Below are 14,142 nucleotides of genomic sequence, written 5' to 3' on the forward strand. Positions count from 1 at the left end.
ATAGCTCTTTCGGAAAGAGCTATAATTTATTGAGACATGATAGGAGAACTTAAGAGGACTACTTTACAAATTAACAACTCAAACAGTCAAAAATAAATAAGACTATTTCACACACACTAAGATGGCTATAATCAAAACCACAGATGACAAGTATTGGCAAAGATGTGGAAAAACTGAAAATCATATACACCACGTTGAGAATGTAAAATGGTGCAGCCACTGTGGGAAAAGTCTGGCAATTTCTTAAAATGTTAAACATAGCATTATCATATGACTCATCAAGTCCACTGTCAGAATATACCCAAGAGAAATGGAAACATGTCCACACAAAGACTTGTGCATGAAGCTCATGACGGCATTATTCATAATAGCCGAAAGTTGGAAACAACCCAAATGTGCATTAACTGATGAATGATTAAACAAAATGTAGTATCGACACAATGGAATTATTCAACCATAAAAAGGAATGAAGCACTGATTCAAACTACAACATGGATTAATCTTGAAACCATTATGCTAATTGAAGAAGCCAGTCATAAAAAATCACATATAGTTCCATTTATATGAAAAGTCCAAAATAGGGCAAATCTATCAAGATGGAAAGCAGATTGCTGGTTTCCTAGAGCTGGGATAATGAGAAGATTGAGGAACGATGGCTAAGAGGTAAGAGATTTATTTTGGAAATGATGAAAATGTTTTAAAACTGTGGTGATGGTTGCACAACTCGGTGAATATACTAAAATCCCATTGAATTATATACTTTAAATGGGTGAATTATATGGTTTGTGAATTGTATCTCAATAAAGCTGTTACAAGAAAATAATAAATAAGAATGTAAAATATACAATTTCTTCATTTAGATTTAGAATTTAGAAGTTCGAGTAGACAAATTTGGACCTTTTATTTGATGCACAGAGAATACAAATACTTTTCAAACACCTATGTAGTGTTTACAAGAATTTATCACATATAACATGTACTCACACACATAAACCCTCAAATTGGAAAAAATTTTAAATCTGAACAGATGACTTCTTGACAATCATGCATAAACAACAGAAATTATGGAAAACAACAACTTTTAAAAAGCCATGATAGAGTAAATGGTACCAGATTTGCCTTTTTGCCAAAAACAACAATAAAACTAGAAAAAAGAGGAAGTAACTGTTTTCAGACATCAAACAACATACAGCACAACACTGTGACGTTTGAGACAAAGAAAATATACACAATGAACTCAATGATCAAGTTCACTGGCTTTCTGTTTTGAGATGAGGAAGTGGGGAACCCAAGCATGGCAGTGGTGTCAACGAACTGATAGCAGAGGTTCGTTTTCAGACCTCTGAGAAGTTGAAATATGTAGGACAGAATACTGGAGAAGAAAGATGGCTGGGGCATGAGAGAAGACAGAAGTTTAAATGGGAATTTATCATGAGTCCTTGGCAAACAACTTGGAAGCACATATGCAAGGAGTGACTCTACAAAGTTTAGAATAACCTGCTGTGGGACTGTGTGAATTGAAGTACTTGGAGATATTTGGTTTCTGGCCCATCCAGTGTTAAGAGACTTCACTTGGTAATGAAATTGTTTAGCTACCTTAGACATAAGGAGGACATCCTAGAATAAGAGTCATGCCCTAAGGCTTATTTCAAAATGGAAACAGACCTACTGTAACTGAGAGTAAAACCAATCCTGACAGGACTAAAAGTTCTGTGAGTAATTTAACTGCCCACTACAACAAAATTCAACATCCTTTATTTTTTTATCATCCTTTAAAGGATGATAAAATAATGCAGTTTCTCTGACAACATATAATCCACAAGTCCAGCACAGAGTTTTAAAGAAGTTACTAAGCAAGCAACTAAGCAGGAAATGTGATCTATAATAATAATTTTAAAAAATTAATAGAAAATGAAATTAAATGACCCAGTTGTTGAATTATAGATGATGATTTTAAAGCAGCTGTCATAAATATATTTAAGGATGCAAAGGGAAAAGTGAATATAATGAGTGAAAGATGGAAATTTTCAGCAGAAAACTATAAACTATAAAAAACAATCAAGCCGAAATTTCAGAACAGAAAAGTATATATCTAAAATGAAAATTTTACTAGGTGTACTTAATAGACTCCAGAAGAAAGGGTTAATATATGTACAGATGAATCAATAGAAATTATTCGGTGTGAAGAAAGACACACCAAAAAAAGCAGAAAAAAATAATAGAGGCTCAGTTATATGTGGGACAATATCTAAAAGAATAATATTAGTGAAATTAAATTCCCACGGGGATTAGTAAAAGAGTGGGACAGAGAAATATTTGAAGTAATAATGGTCAGTAATTTTACAAATTTAGTGAAAAATATAAACTTACAGAAGTAAGAACAGTAAAGAACAGTAAAAAGAGGGGAGGCCAGAAAATAATGTTGTAACATTTTCTAAGTGTTGGGGAAAACAAAACAAAAAAATACCTCTCACTTCAAAATTTGATATCCAGTGAAATAGGCTTTAAAACCGAGAAAGAACTAAAAACATTCTCAGATAAAGAAAACCTTAAAGAACCCATTGCCAGAAGACCGGAACTATATAAGATGCTAACAGAAGTTCTTCAGATTGGAAGAAAATAATATCAGATGTAGTGTGAATCAACAGGAAGGAATAAAGAGTGCCTGAAATGGTTAATATGCAAGTGCAAAAAAAAGGTAATTTTTTTCCTCTCAATTTTTGTGAAAGATAACTGATAATTTAAAGCAAAAATAATGAAATTACATTGTAAAAATTATTACATAAGTAGATGTAAAATATATAACTACAGCTTAATAGATGAATAAATGAACTCTGTAAGATTCTTTTTATGTGAATTGATACTTCTAAGCAGACTGTGATAAATTAATGATATATATTGTAATGCCTAGAGCAAACATTTAAAAAGTGATATAAAGAGATAGAGCTAAAAAGCCAATACAGGAATTAAAATGACAAAATAAAATAATTTCTTAAAAAGTTAAATATATACCTACCCAATTCCACTCCTAGCAATTTACTCAAGAGAAATAAAAGTTAAATATATATCTACCCAAAAGTCACCTAAAGACTAGTAGAGACTAGTGACTGAATCTAAAAACATTATGTTGAACAACAAAATTCAGATACCAAACACTATTATCCCTATGAAGTTCAAGTGATAGAAATAAGAATACTGGTTGCCAGTAGAGATTAATCAGAACACAAGGGAATGATTCTGAGATAAAGAAAATGTCCTATATTTTGATTGGAGTGTTAATTTCATGACTATCCGTTTATAAAATTCATTTAATTGCAAACTTAACATTTGTGTATTTCACCATTTGGAAATTTTACCTAAGTAAAAACACATTTTTAAAAATCCACACAATTCAGTATAAGCCAGTACACCAACAAGCCAAAGGGGGGGAAAATCACATAACCATATCAATAGAGGCAGAAAAAGCATTAGACAAAATCCAATAGATTTATAATTAAAACAACAACAACTCTCAGCAAAATAGGAATAGGGAAACTTCCTCAACTTGATAAACAACATTTACAAAAATCTACATGTAACATCATACTTAATGGTGAGAAACCAGATGTTTTTCCCCAAAGATTAGGACAAGGCAATAATGTCCTCTCACCAGTCCTATTCAACATAGTAGTGGAAGTCCTAGGTGCTGGAATAAGACAAGATAGACAACACAAAAATTATTAATTTTCCTACCCTAGCAATAACCAATAAGAATATAAAATAAAGTCAATTCTTAGGACTCAGGGTTGGCCACCAGCTTGGCCTGAAATATGTTTTATGAGAACTAAGATTTGAAATGGAGGCATAAAAACTTCTACTTACTTCAGTGCCCCTATCAATATCTTTTTCCCCCACCTGCCACTCTTTGTCACCAGAACCTCATTGCGAATTAGCTTATTAGATCCTTATCCTCTTTGATAGAAAGGGATCCCTAACAATACTCACAGTACATTCTATCTCTATTCAACTATACTATTACTTTTTGTATCAAATTATTTGTGTGCGTATCTTATTGCCTCTCTTTATATTGCATCCCCACAATATCTTGGGTAGAGTAGGTACACAATAAGTACTGACTTGAATACAGTTAGAGGGTATGGGTAAGAGATGGAGAACAAATTAAAGAGGGAGGGGAAGAAGAAGGGGTCAGAAAATGTTGGTGAACGCAAGTAATTTGAGCCTCTTTTTTTCACTCCTTTCCATGGCTAACTCATCTTGTCTGAATTCTTTAAATTTCAAAATGGTAAAAATTCTCGAACAAAATATTCAGTATTGGGGGGAAATCCAGTGAAAAAACTAGGAAACAAAATAACCCAAGTGTAGCAGGCATTCCATACAGGACTTATTTAATTCTTCCTTTCCCAATCTCTACATATTCTCCCTTTTTCTTTTCTTGGCCTCATCTCTATTTTGCTTTTCTTCTTTTCTGTTTTCCTTCCCCCCTTCCTTTCTTCTCTCCTAAAATCAGAAGTTCTTCTTTTCCCTTTTGTTAAGCCTGGTGCCAAAGTGTCTGAGGAGGCCCTGAGTTTTGTGTCTAACTCAGCCATGTCCTCTGTGGTGTGGGAATGAGGAATCAGAAGTGAACAAATATTTACTGAGCGCATTCTATGTTTGAAAAGAGTGAACATTTGGGTATTAAATAGAACTGGGTTGAAATCAGGCTCCACACTTACAATCTCTGTGTCTCAGTGTTCATATCAGGAAAATAGGACAATAATAGCAGCTCTCATGGAGAGCTGTATGGATTAAATAAGATGTGGTTTGTACAATGCCTAGGTCGGTTTTTTCTCTCACTTTCTTCCCCTTTAGCCTAAAATCATAGGAGTGGGGAGAGGAAAGAAGGCAGGAAGACAGAAGAGTAGGCAAAGCAATACAAAATCGTATCTCTTAAACCCCAGTTTAGCTGCTGGATCAAAATCAAAGACATTGATATGACAGTTTTTATTTCATATCTCTGATTTTATAGTTTATTACAGAAAAATTATCTAAGCAATAACTTATCATATTTGGAATAAGAATCTCAAAGAAGAAAATGCTCTTAGATCAAAACTCCAGCAAAACCGACACACCCAGATTACTCACTGGCTTCTCAAGAGAAATAAAAATGTGGTGATGTCATTTTTCCCCTTGCACACTCCAATCTCAATACAGTTTCAAATTCTCAGAGGGTAATAAAAGTTCTTGTCTATCACACACTAGTAAACAAAGCAAACCTCCCAAAACTCATAGGGATACTGTGGTTGAGAGAGAGAGGGTAATTTTACCTAATTAGTGAATTTTCCAGATATTTTATATTTGTTCTACATTAAAAATGTGAAAGCCTGTTGTAGATCATTTATTGCTAGTGTCGAGTAATTGTAACTCACCTGAAAGTGTCTACAAAGCAGTCAGACACATTTTTCAGAAAACCAACCCACTGTATAATTGTTACTACACTTACAATCGTTCTTTGATGAATAAAAAGGGAAGAAGCTAGTGTCACAATAGTCCTCTAAGAAATGTTTCACTTTCCCGTCATCATTCAGCCTTGGCCATATCTGATTTCAGTATTAGTGAATCCATTGCACTTTTAAGTAATAAAGAAAAGTACACATTTCAGTTACTGCTGACAAGATATTTCATCAGTCTTCCTGTTAGTATGAGTCATAGCAGAGAAGAATTTGATGGTTTGCAAGGAGAAACCATAGTCTGCTATTAAGCACTCCAAGCTTTTAGGCCACAAGAGAATGAAATCAGCAACAAATTTTACTCTAAATTTTTCTTTGGGTGCCTAGTGTATACTAGCACTGTTCCAGGATTTCTGAGTACACTAAAATAATAATAATAATAAAAATACAGAATATACTGTCTGACTTTAAGTATTTAACATGAAATTTTCTTTGTAAGAAATTAGCACCCTTTTTATGAGTCTTCTGATGTTGAGATTTTTACCTGAGCCCCAGCTCTGTCACTGCCAAGATGCTCCGTTACACCAACATTGGGAATATCATTACCAGGTGATTTATCATAAATGATGGACTGAAGCAATGGTAAGCATACTAAAAATGTAAAAAGCCTTCTTGGTGCAAATTGATATTTTCACCTGTCAGTTACCCAGTTCAATGGGGCAGTGGTGGTTGTATGTGATCAGAAGGCTATTTTAAAGAGAACAGCACAAGAGAAATTCATATTGTCTACAAGAATTAATGTTTTGCATGTAGTTTTCTTTTTTCCAAAAGATTGAAATATTTTATTTCGGCATATTATATGCCCAGAACCAGAAAGCAAGCAGCAATATACCTGCAATGATCTACTTAAGAGATCTTAGAGACTGAGGATAGCAGTTTGGACAGTTCAGTTTTCAAAGCCCCAGAAAGATGGAAGAACATAATAGGTAATGTTTTTGCACAGTTTCAATGTGTCAAATATTGTATTAAGGGATTTACATGCTTTGTCTCACATGATTAAACAGTGCTTTAAGGTAGTTACTATTATGATCTTCATCCTACACATAGAAAAACTGAGATTAAGAAAATATCCCAAGATCCTCAGCTAGTAAGAAGTGGGGCTGGGATATGAATACCAAGCATCTGACTCTGACACCTCTGTGCTCACTTACCCCTGCTAGGCTTCATCATGGGGTTCGGATTCTGTCATGTTTGGCTTCTAACCTTATTTCTGCTCCTAAAGGGTCACTTAACCTCACTACTTTGTCTGTAAAATGAGGGATGTGGTGAGGATTCTCTGAGCTAACATTTGCAAAGACCCAGTGGAGGGCTGTCATTACCCAAGAAGGGAGAGTTCATCCTTCATGAGAAGGGTCAGGGGGGCAGGGGACCCTCCTGCTGCAGAATCTACCGTCAGAAGATAGGCACTCTAGCAACACTATTGACCTTGGATCACTGACTTCTAAAGACAATATTTGTGCATACTGGACTTCCTTTAACTCCTACCCAGACTATTTTTGTCTTTGTCCAAAATTGCTCAGGTTGAGAGCACTTGGATTATCTGCTTCTTTTATTGTGATGAAATTTGTCTCAATGGCCAAAGCTGAGTATTTTCTACAGATGCACTCATGTTTCTTATCACAGTGTGTCAGAGTAGAAAAGCTCAGAGCCCCTGGGCCTATATAAGAATCTCTTTTCTAAGGCTTGGATTTTCCTTTAAATGATAAAGATACAGCTAGTTCATGCAATATCTATTCTATCTTCGGTTTGAAATTCTTACAGTTATAGAAGGTTTGTTATTAGGTTCTCCATCTATACAGGCAACTAGACACAGACACACTACAGGTAGCCACTTCTGGAGCTTTGTGCTTATGAAGAAGTGTAATAAAGTGGGAGGAAGAAAGGAAGCGGTTGAGCCATTAGCAAGAGGTCTGAGCCTTCTAGCTAGCGGATGTCTTGGTATCATTTGCCCTGAAAGGTGACAGCAACAGAAGCGAGCCACCTGCTACAATTTGCCAGTTTAAGAAAGTCAAATCTCTCTTCAAATCCAGTGCATTCTGAGTTGAGCATTGATAATGAATTTTTATCACTGAGCTCTTATGCAAGTTCATATTTAAATCTATCTTTTGTTAATTGATTGCTATTATCGTTTCTACCGTAAATTGACATAATTTCCACATATGGATTTGTTAGTATCTTTTGTATGCCCCATGGACTTGGAAATCGATGGAAACCAAGTAGAGTCCCCTCTTTTTGGATTTAATTGTAGGTAGTTCCTATTGGTTTCTCCTGGATTTTCAGGATTCTGTCTCCAGGACTGCATCATTTTCCCTGGGACTAAACTTCCTTAATGACCATCAGCATCATAATGTCAATATATACTGAGTACTTACCATGCTTGAGACGTTGTGTAACACACATATACTTCACATGAATGACTTCACCCAATCGGTATAACTCTGCACGGTTGGTGTTATCATTATCATTATTAATCCTCCTTTAAAGTTGAGGAAGTTGAGTCATAGAAAAGGTTCTTGCCCAGAGAGGACTGGAGCTGGGACTTATACCCATGTCTGTGTGACTCCAAATCCTGAGCCCTCAATAGCTCCACCATATATATATTCCATCTTGACTAGGATCTGAAAAAAATTTTGTTTTCACCAGTTTCACTAAAACTGTGGCCCAATGAATGGCTCTCTCTGAGGGCAGTTTACAGACTATCAAATTATAGAAATATGAATTCAGTCCAATGTAAATGAGAGCTACCTGAATGTGGTGAGTCCATGCAATTATATAAATTAATGTTTCAGAAATAACTGAGTTGCATTGTGAGGAAAAGCGGTGGGTTTAATGGGTCTCTCCATTTTGATTCTTTTCTGTGTGTCATTGGGTAAGTGACTTAGCTTCTTTGTGCCTCAATTCCTGGAATTGGAGTAGATGCAGTTTAGTGTTTTTCAAACTGCTTCTCACAAGCCATCAGTGGGTTATGAAATCAATTTAATGAACCATAACCATTATATTTTAAGAAATCAAATAGAATAGTAGAACATAAATATATTTAAAGTATTAGTGCTATACTATGTACAGTATTAGAATAATAGAGAATAAAAAGCAGAGTTACCCACATGTAGTAAGATAAGTATTTTTGATCAATCTTTGTTTCAGTGTGGGGTGTGTTTGTGTTAGGTCACAACATAAAATATATTTCTTATAGAGGATCATAGTCAAAAAAGTTTGAATAACACTTGACTATGGTTCTTTCTACCTTAAATTGGAGGACTCTATCCAATAGTTATGATACTTTACACTCAAATTTGCAGAGTGTCTCTATAATTTGTTAGTGACCATCTCATTGGCGAACTCCAGCAGAAGAAAGAGGGAAAGATTCAAATAGAATCTAGAATCTGATAATGTTCAGTGTCTCCTTGATACCCAAAGTTCTTTCCTTGATATAAGAAGCGAAATGTACTATGATTGTCAAATAATGTTTTTCCTCTGATTCATGACTATTATCATATTTTCTCTCCTTTAACATATTCACAAAAGTGACATCTGTTCCTTTCTTTACTCAACACGATTTCATGAATGATAAGAAACCAAAGTAACACAACTAATTTGCTAGCATTTAGGAAAAATCCTTATGAAATACATGGTACATTCCTCTGATCCCATTTACTTTGCAGCTGCACTTTTCTTGTTTGCTCCAAAATGACAATTTAGTGTAAAAACATGACAATCTAGTCTCCTAAGTAAATTCTGCCAAATCCCTCTCTTGCTCATTCATCTCTTTACACTGTTCTGAGGAAAAGTCAATTTCTTTTTGAGCACGTACCATCTAGATAATGGCAGTCAATGTAGTAGGCTACCAATGGCTTTCTCTGAACGTCTCCATAATGATCTCCTAGTGTGTTCAATGGTTCCTACTACCAGTATAAAGGAGAGCTAAAGTCTTGGGAAGGAGAACTAAAATGCTGTCTTCACAAAAGCAGCAGTTGCCTAAAACCTGAATCCAAATGCACCAGGATTCTTGGGTTACTTTTCAAATATAGATTCCTGAGCCCCTTGTATAGATAGTTAAATTAGGTAGATATTCTGATTCGGTAGGTCTGAGATAGGGCTTACAAATCTGTAACATTTTTAATGATGGACAGCATAAATACAGAAAAATGTAAACATAATAAGTGTATGACTTGAAGCATTTTCACACAATGAACAACTATGTTCTATGTCCCAGAAACTGGTCATAGCAAGAAACAGAAAATACTAGAATACCAGAATTTCTTTCATGTTCTTTTTCTAGACTTTGCCTCTTTCCCACAAAATTAGCCAATATCTTGACTTTGAATAGCATAGATTGGTTTTGCCTTTTTAAAAACTTCATATAAATGGAACTAGATATACTTTTCTGTTAGGCTTTCTTTGTTCAACATATTTATGAAATGTATGTTGTCATTATATTTGTGGTTTATTCATTCTCATTGCTGCTCTGTTGTTGGACAATTAGGTTCTTTCCAATTAGGGGCTCTGACAAAAAGTGCTGCAATGAACATTCTTACCTTACATATGTCTTTTGGTACACACATATATATGTACTTCTATTGGGTACATATATAGAAATGAAATTGCTGGGTCAAAGAATAGTCATATAGTTAGCTTTAGTAGATACTGCTAAAAAGTTTTTCAAGATGATTGTGTCAAATATGAATATTTTAAACTATTTCCCAGATGATTTGATGCTAAGTTTGTTAACTGCTGAACATGAAAAAAGCATGAGCATTTGAAGGCAGCCATTATGTTGATCTCTTTCTACTGTTCCCAATGTACTGCATAATATCTTATATACAGTAAGAGATCAACAAATATCTGTTGAATTGAATTAAATTTTCCACAAGTATAACAATGAAGCTTTCAATTCACTTTATTTTCTGATCATTTTTCTTACAACTTTGTAGAACAGTATTCTAAATGAGATAGTAAAAAAGGAGACATTAAACCAACCACATTAGTTGGTCTCACTTCATAGTCTTGAGAAGAACTCCCATAGGGTCAAATTCCCTCAAAAAAATCTGTAGTACTAACCCTGGCTTAACTACAGACATATTCTGTATGAACTGAAGGTTTGTGTCCCCCTAAAATTCCTATGTTGAAGCTTTAACCCCCAGTGTGGCTATATTTGGAGAAGGGTCCTCCTATATTTGGAGAAGTAAGGTTAAATGAGGTCATAAGGGTAGGACCGTGATCCGATAGAATTAGTGTTCTTACAAAAAAAAAAATATCCAGAGCTCCTTGCTTGCTGCCCCACCCCTCACACACATATGCACAAAAAAGAGGCATTGTGAAGATATAGCAAGAAGCTGGCTATCTACAACCTGGGGAAAAGTTCTCACCAGACATCTACCATGACAGTGCCCTGATCTCAGACTTCCAGCCTCCAGAACTGTGAAAAAATAAATTTCTGTTCTTTAAACAACCTAGTTTATGGTATTTTGTTATGGCAGACAAGCAGACTAATACACACTCCAATGCAATTTAACAAATACTTAATGGGCCTATTGAGTTTGAATGCCATTTAAATCATTTAACTAGGTTCCAAAAGAAAACTAGAATTTAACTTTCAGAGGGACACCTAAGCAAACTATTTCAAAGAATTTGTTGATTGATTTCTAGGAAAAGAGAAGTCTCATTTCTGCCTCCGTCCAGGAGACAAATCCTTCAGATGTATGTTTAGGTTGGTTCTAATCCACAAGTTCCAATATTCAGAGCTAGTAATAATACCTGTTGATGTATGCAAGAGGTGCCCCAAAAGAATGACTCTACAGAAAGACTGAAATTGAAGACTAAACATGCTTATGACTAAAAAACTAAAGGGAGATTTCAAAACAATTCTTATAGTACAATCTTAATGTTATTTTTTAAAAGCCTATTTATCTATGTAAATCCATACACTCATACGTATAAACAGGAAAAGAAAAGCCTAAATGAGGAAACATTGAGTCTTATATATGTCAACAGGGCTGGAAATTGGTTAAGCTTTAATGAAAGGCAATTTTAAAGACATGTGCTCTTTGACCCAGTAATTCTAATTCTGGGATTATTCTTACATATTAGCTCATAAGTCCACAAATGTAAACCACAAATGTAAAAAGATGTTTATTGCAGCATTGATGGTAATATAGAAAAAAATGAAAACAATCTAAATGCTCATCAGTAATGTAATAGTGAAAATAACTCATGATACAATCATACAATGGAGCCATGCAGTCTTCAAAAAGTATGTGGTAGGTAGTTCTCTATATGTACTGGTATGGAAAGTTATCTATGATATTCTTGTTAAATGAAAAAAAACAAGTTACAGAGCAATATTTATAGTATAATCCCATCCGTGTAAACAAAGAAACTTTCTCTATATGATTCCATGTGCAAAAGCTTAGGAAATAAGTATGGAAGAATAGTGTTAGTCATGGTTACTCTTGGGGAGAACAGTGGGATAAAAGGTAAAGGGTATGTATTAGTCTGCTAGAGCTGCCATAACAAAATACCCAGACTAAGTGGCTTAATCAACAGAAACTTATTTTCTCATGGTTTTGTATGCTAGAAGATACAGGTGTCCACAGATTTCTTTTGAGGCTTCTCTCCTTGGCTTGTCCTCACATGGCTTTTTCTCTGTGTATGTATCCCTGGCGTCTCTCTATGTGTCCATATTTCCTCTTCTTATAAGGACACCAGTCAGATAGGATTACACTCCACCCTAACAGCCTCATTTTAACTTAATCACATTTTAAAGGCCCTGTTTCCAAAGAGTCACATTCAGAAGTACTGGGACTCAACATGACTTGAGGAGGGATAAAATTCAGCCCATAACAAGATGACTTCCAAATTTTGTCTATATTGTCTCAATTTTTTATGATGAGTATATATCTTTTCTAATTTAAAATATATATATATAAAAAAAAGGAAAAATCAACTAGGTAACAAATGTTAATGGTGAAATATTAATAGGAATTATCTCTAAAGAACTAAAGGTGATCCTTATCCTCGCCCCACCCCTGTTTTTTAATGTTTCTAATGCTCTTCAATGAACATGCATTACTTTTTAGTTAGAGAACAGAATAAATATTATTTTTTAATAAAATAAATAAACCCAATAGCTTCCTCTTCAAAAGCCTGGAAATTAGACATACTCAGGGAAAGCACCTACCTTTAGAATGGGCTAGTGATCTTTAATAATTTACAATATTTCACTTGCAATAAGTTATTTTAAAATATGAGATCATTCACAGATGGCATGTAATTCTTAGGTTATAAAAACTGGCATACCTTCTCTCTATTTTCCAGGTTACAATAGTAAAATGAATCTAGTCTTAAATTAGTGACCTTTTCAAGCAATTATTCAAATTAAAGATTTTTCAAATGACTATTACATTATGCCTATGTGAATTGCATACTTTTTCTTAACTTACTAAATTTCATTAAGTAATGAGTCTTAATCTCAACACCATATAATAATAATGTCCTATATATTAATAGACTACTTTTTCCAAGAGATGTAGCATAGCCATTAACAAAATAATCCCATCATGTTATAAAATCATCTGCAGAGAAATGTATAAGGAATAAATAGCTTGCAATTCCAATATTTAGGTGCTTTGCCTCAGGGTTTGGAGCTCAGTCGGAAATACCCATGTGATTCGCTGGCTTCTGAGTTCAGCAACTTTTCCTGGGACACCTCCTAAGTGAACTACTGTCAGGTGATGGGTTTATCATCACCTGGCTCTCAGGAGAGTTCCAGTCTGCATGTACAGAAGAACAGATGTTTTGAACAGAATTTCCTAACAAGGAAACTGCTGCACATTCCCCATGTGAGTATTTGAAGGATGAAGCCATGACATCTTCCAAAGTGGCATCTTCTTTCTCTCTCTCTCTCTCTCTCTCTCTCTTTTTTTCCCCTTAGAAACCACTTTTAGTGCTGGTAAGAGGGATTTCCCAGAGATAGAAAGCAATCTAAAGTAACATAACTGGAAATTTTGAAAATTTTCTTTTTGTGGTCAGTATATCTCAACAGTTTTCTTCCCATTGGGAAACCACTCATCACTTCTGACTATTCCTTCATCCGCTGGAATGTAGCAGATTTGGAAATTCCCAATCTCCATTCTTGTCAGGGATCCATTTCTTCACCATGCCAAGTCTTGTCAACCACAGAGTTTGCATTTACCATTGGTTTCAGAAATGGACAGGGTTTCTTTTCCCCTCACATTTTTAGGAGCAGTAAGTCAAAATAAACACTTGGAGAATAACTATGAATGGAAGACGACAGAGGAATGAATGGCTTCCAGTGTTATACCACCACCTCTGATGTTCCACAAATTATTTGGCAGTAGAAATATTGTATTTATAAATACTTCCTTCTTGTAAATTTTTAACTAAAAGTTGGCTTACATTAGCAATTATCTAAACATCTGTCTGTATACTCAATTCTATTCAGGCTGTGAGGGTTAACCATGTTTGTCTACCTACTGAAGAAAGAGTGAGAGAGGAAAAAAAAGGCCAGTTGCCAAGTGATTGAGAGCTACTGTTTGTATCTGGATTCAATTCTCTTTCATCTCTCAGTGTAAAATTTATGCCATTTTGTCCCTAGGAAATAAGAAGCAGGCTCTTTGCCAGGTTTTTTAGCAGGAAT

General features: G+C 34.7%; 1 long non-coding RNA gene across 1 annotated transcript in view; it reads left to right on the forward strand.

Moving 5' to 3' along the window:
• Positions 1–562: 562 nt before the first annotated feature.
• The window catches only part of LOC112485000, an 18,346-nt gene continuing 4,766 nt past the window's right edge, over positions 563–14,142 (forward strand). Inside the window, exons 1-2 of the long non-coding RNA XR_003048328.1 lie at positions 563–663; positions 13,107–13,324. This is a non-coding gene — a long non-coding RNA (uncharacterized LOC112485000). The remainder of the gene's footprint in view (positions 664–13,106; positions 13,325–14,142) is intronic.

The sequence above is a fragment of the Pteropus alecto genome, unplaced genomic scaffold, assembly GCF_000325575.1.
Source record: "Pteropus alecto unplaced genomic scaffold, ASM32557v1 scaffold95, whole genome shotgun sequence".
NCBI lineage: Eukaryota > Metazoa > Chordata > Mammalia > Chiroptera > Pteropodidae > Pteropus > Pteropus alecto.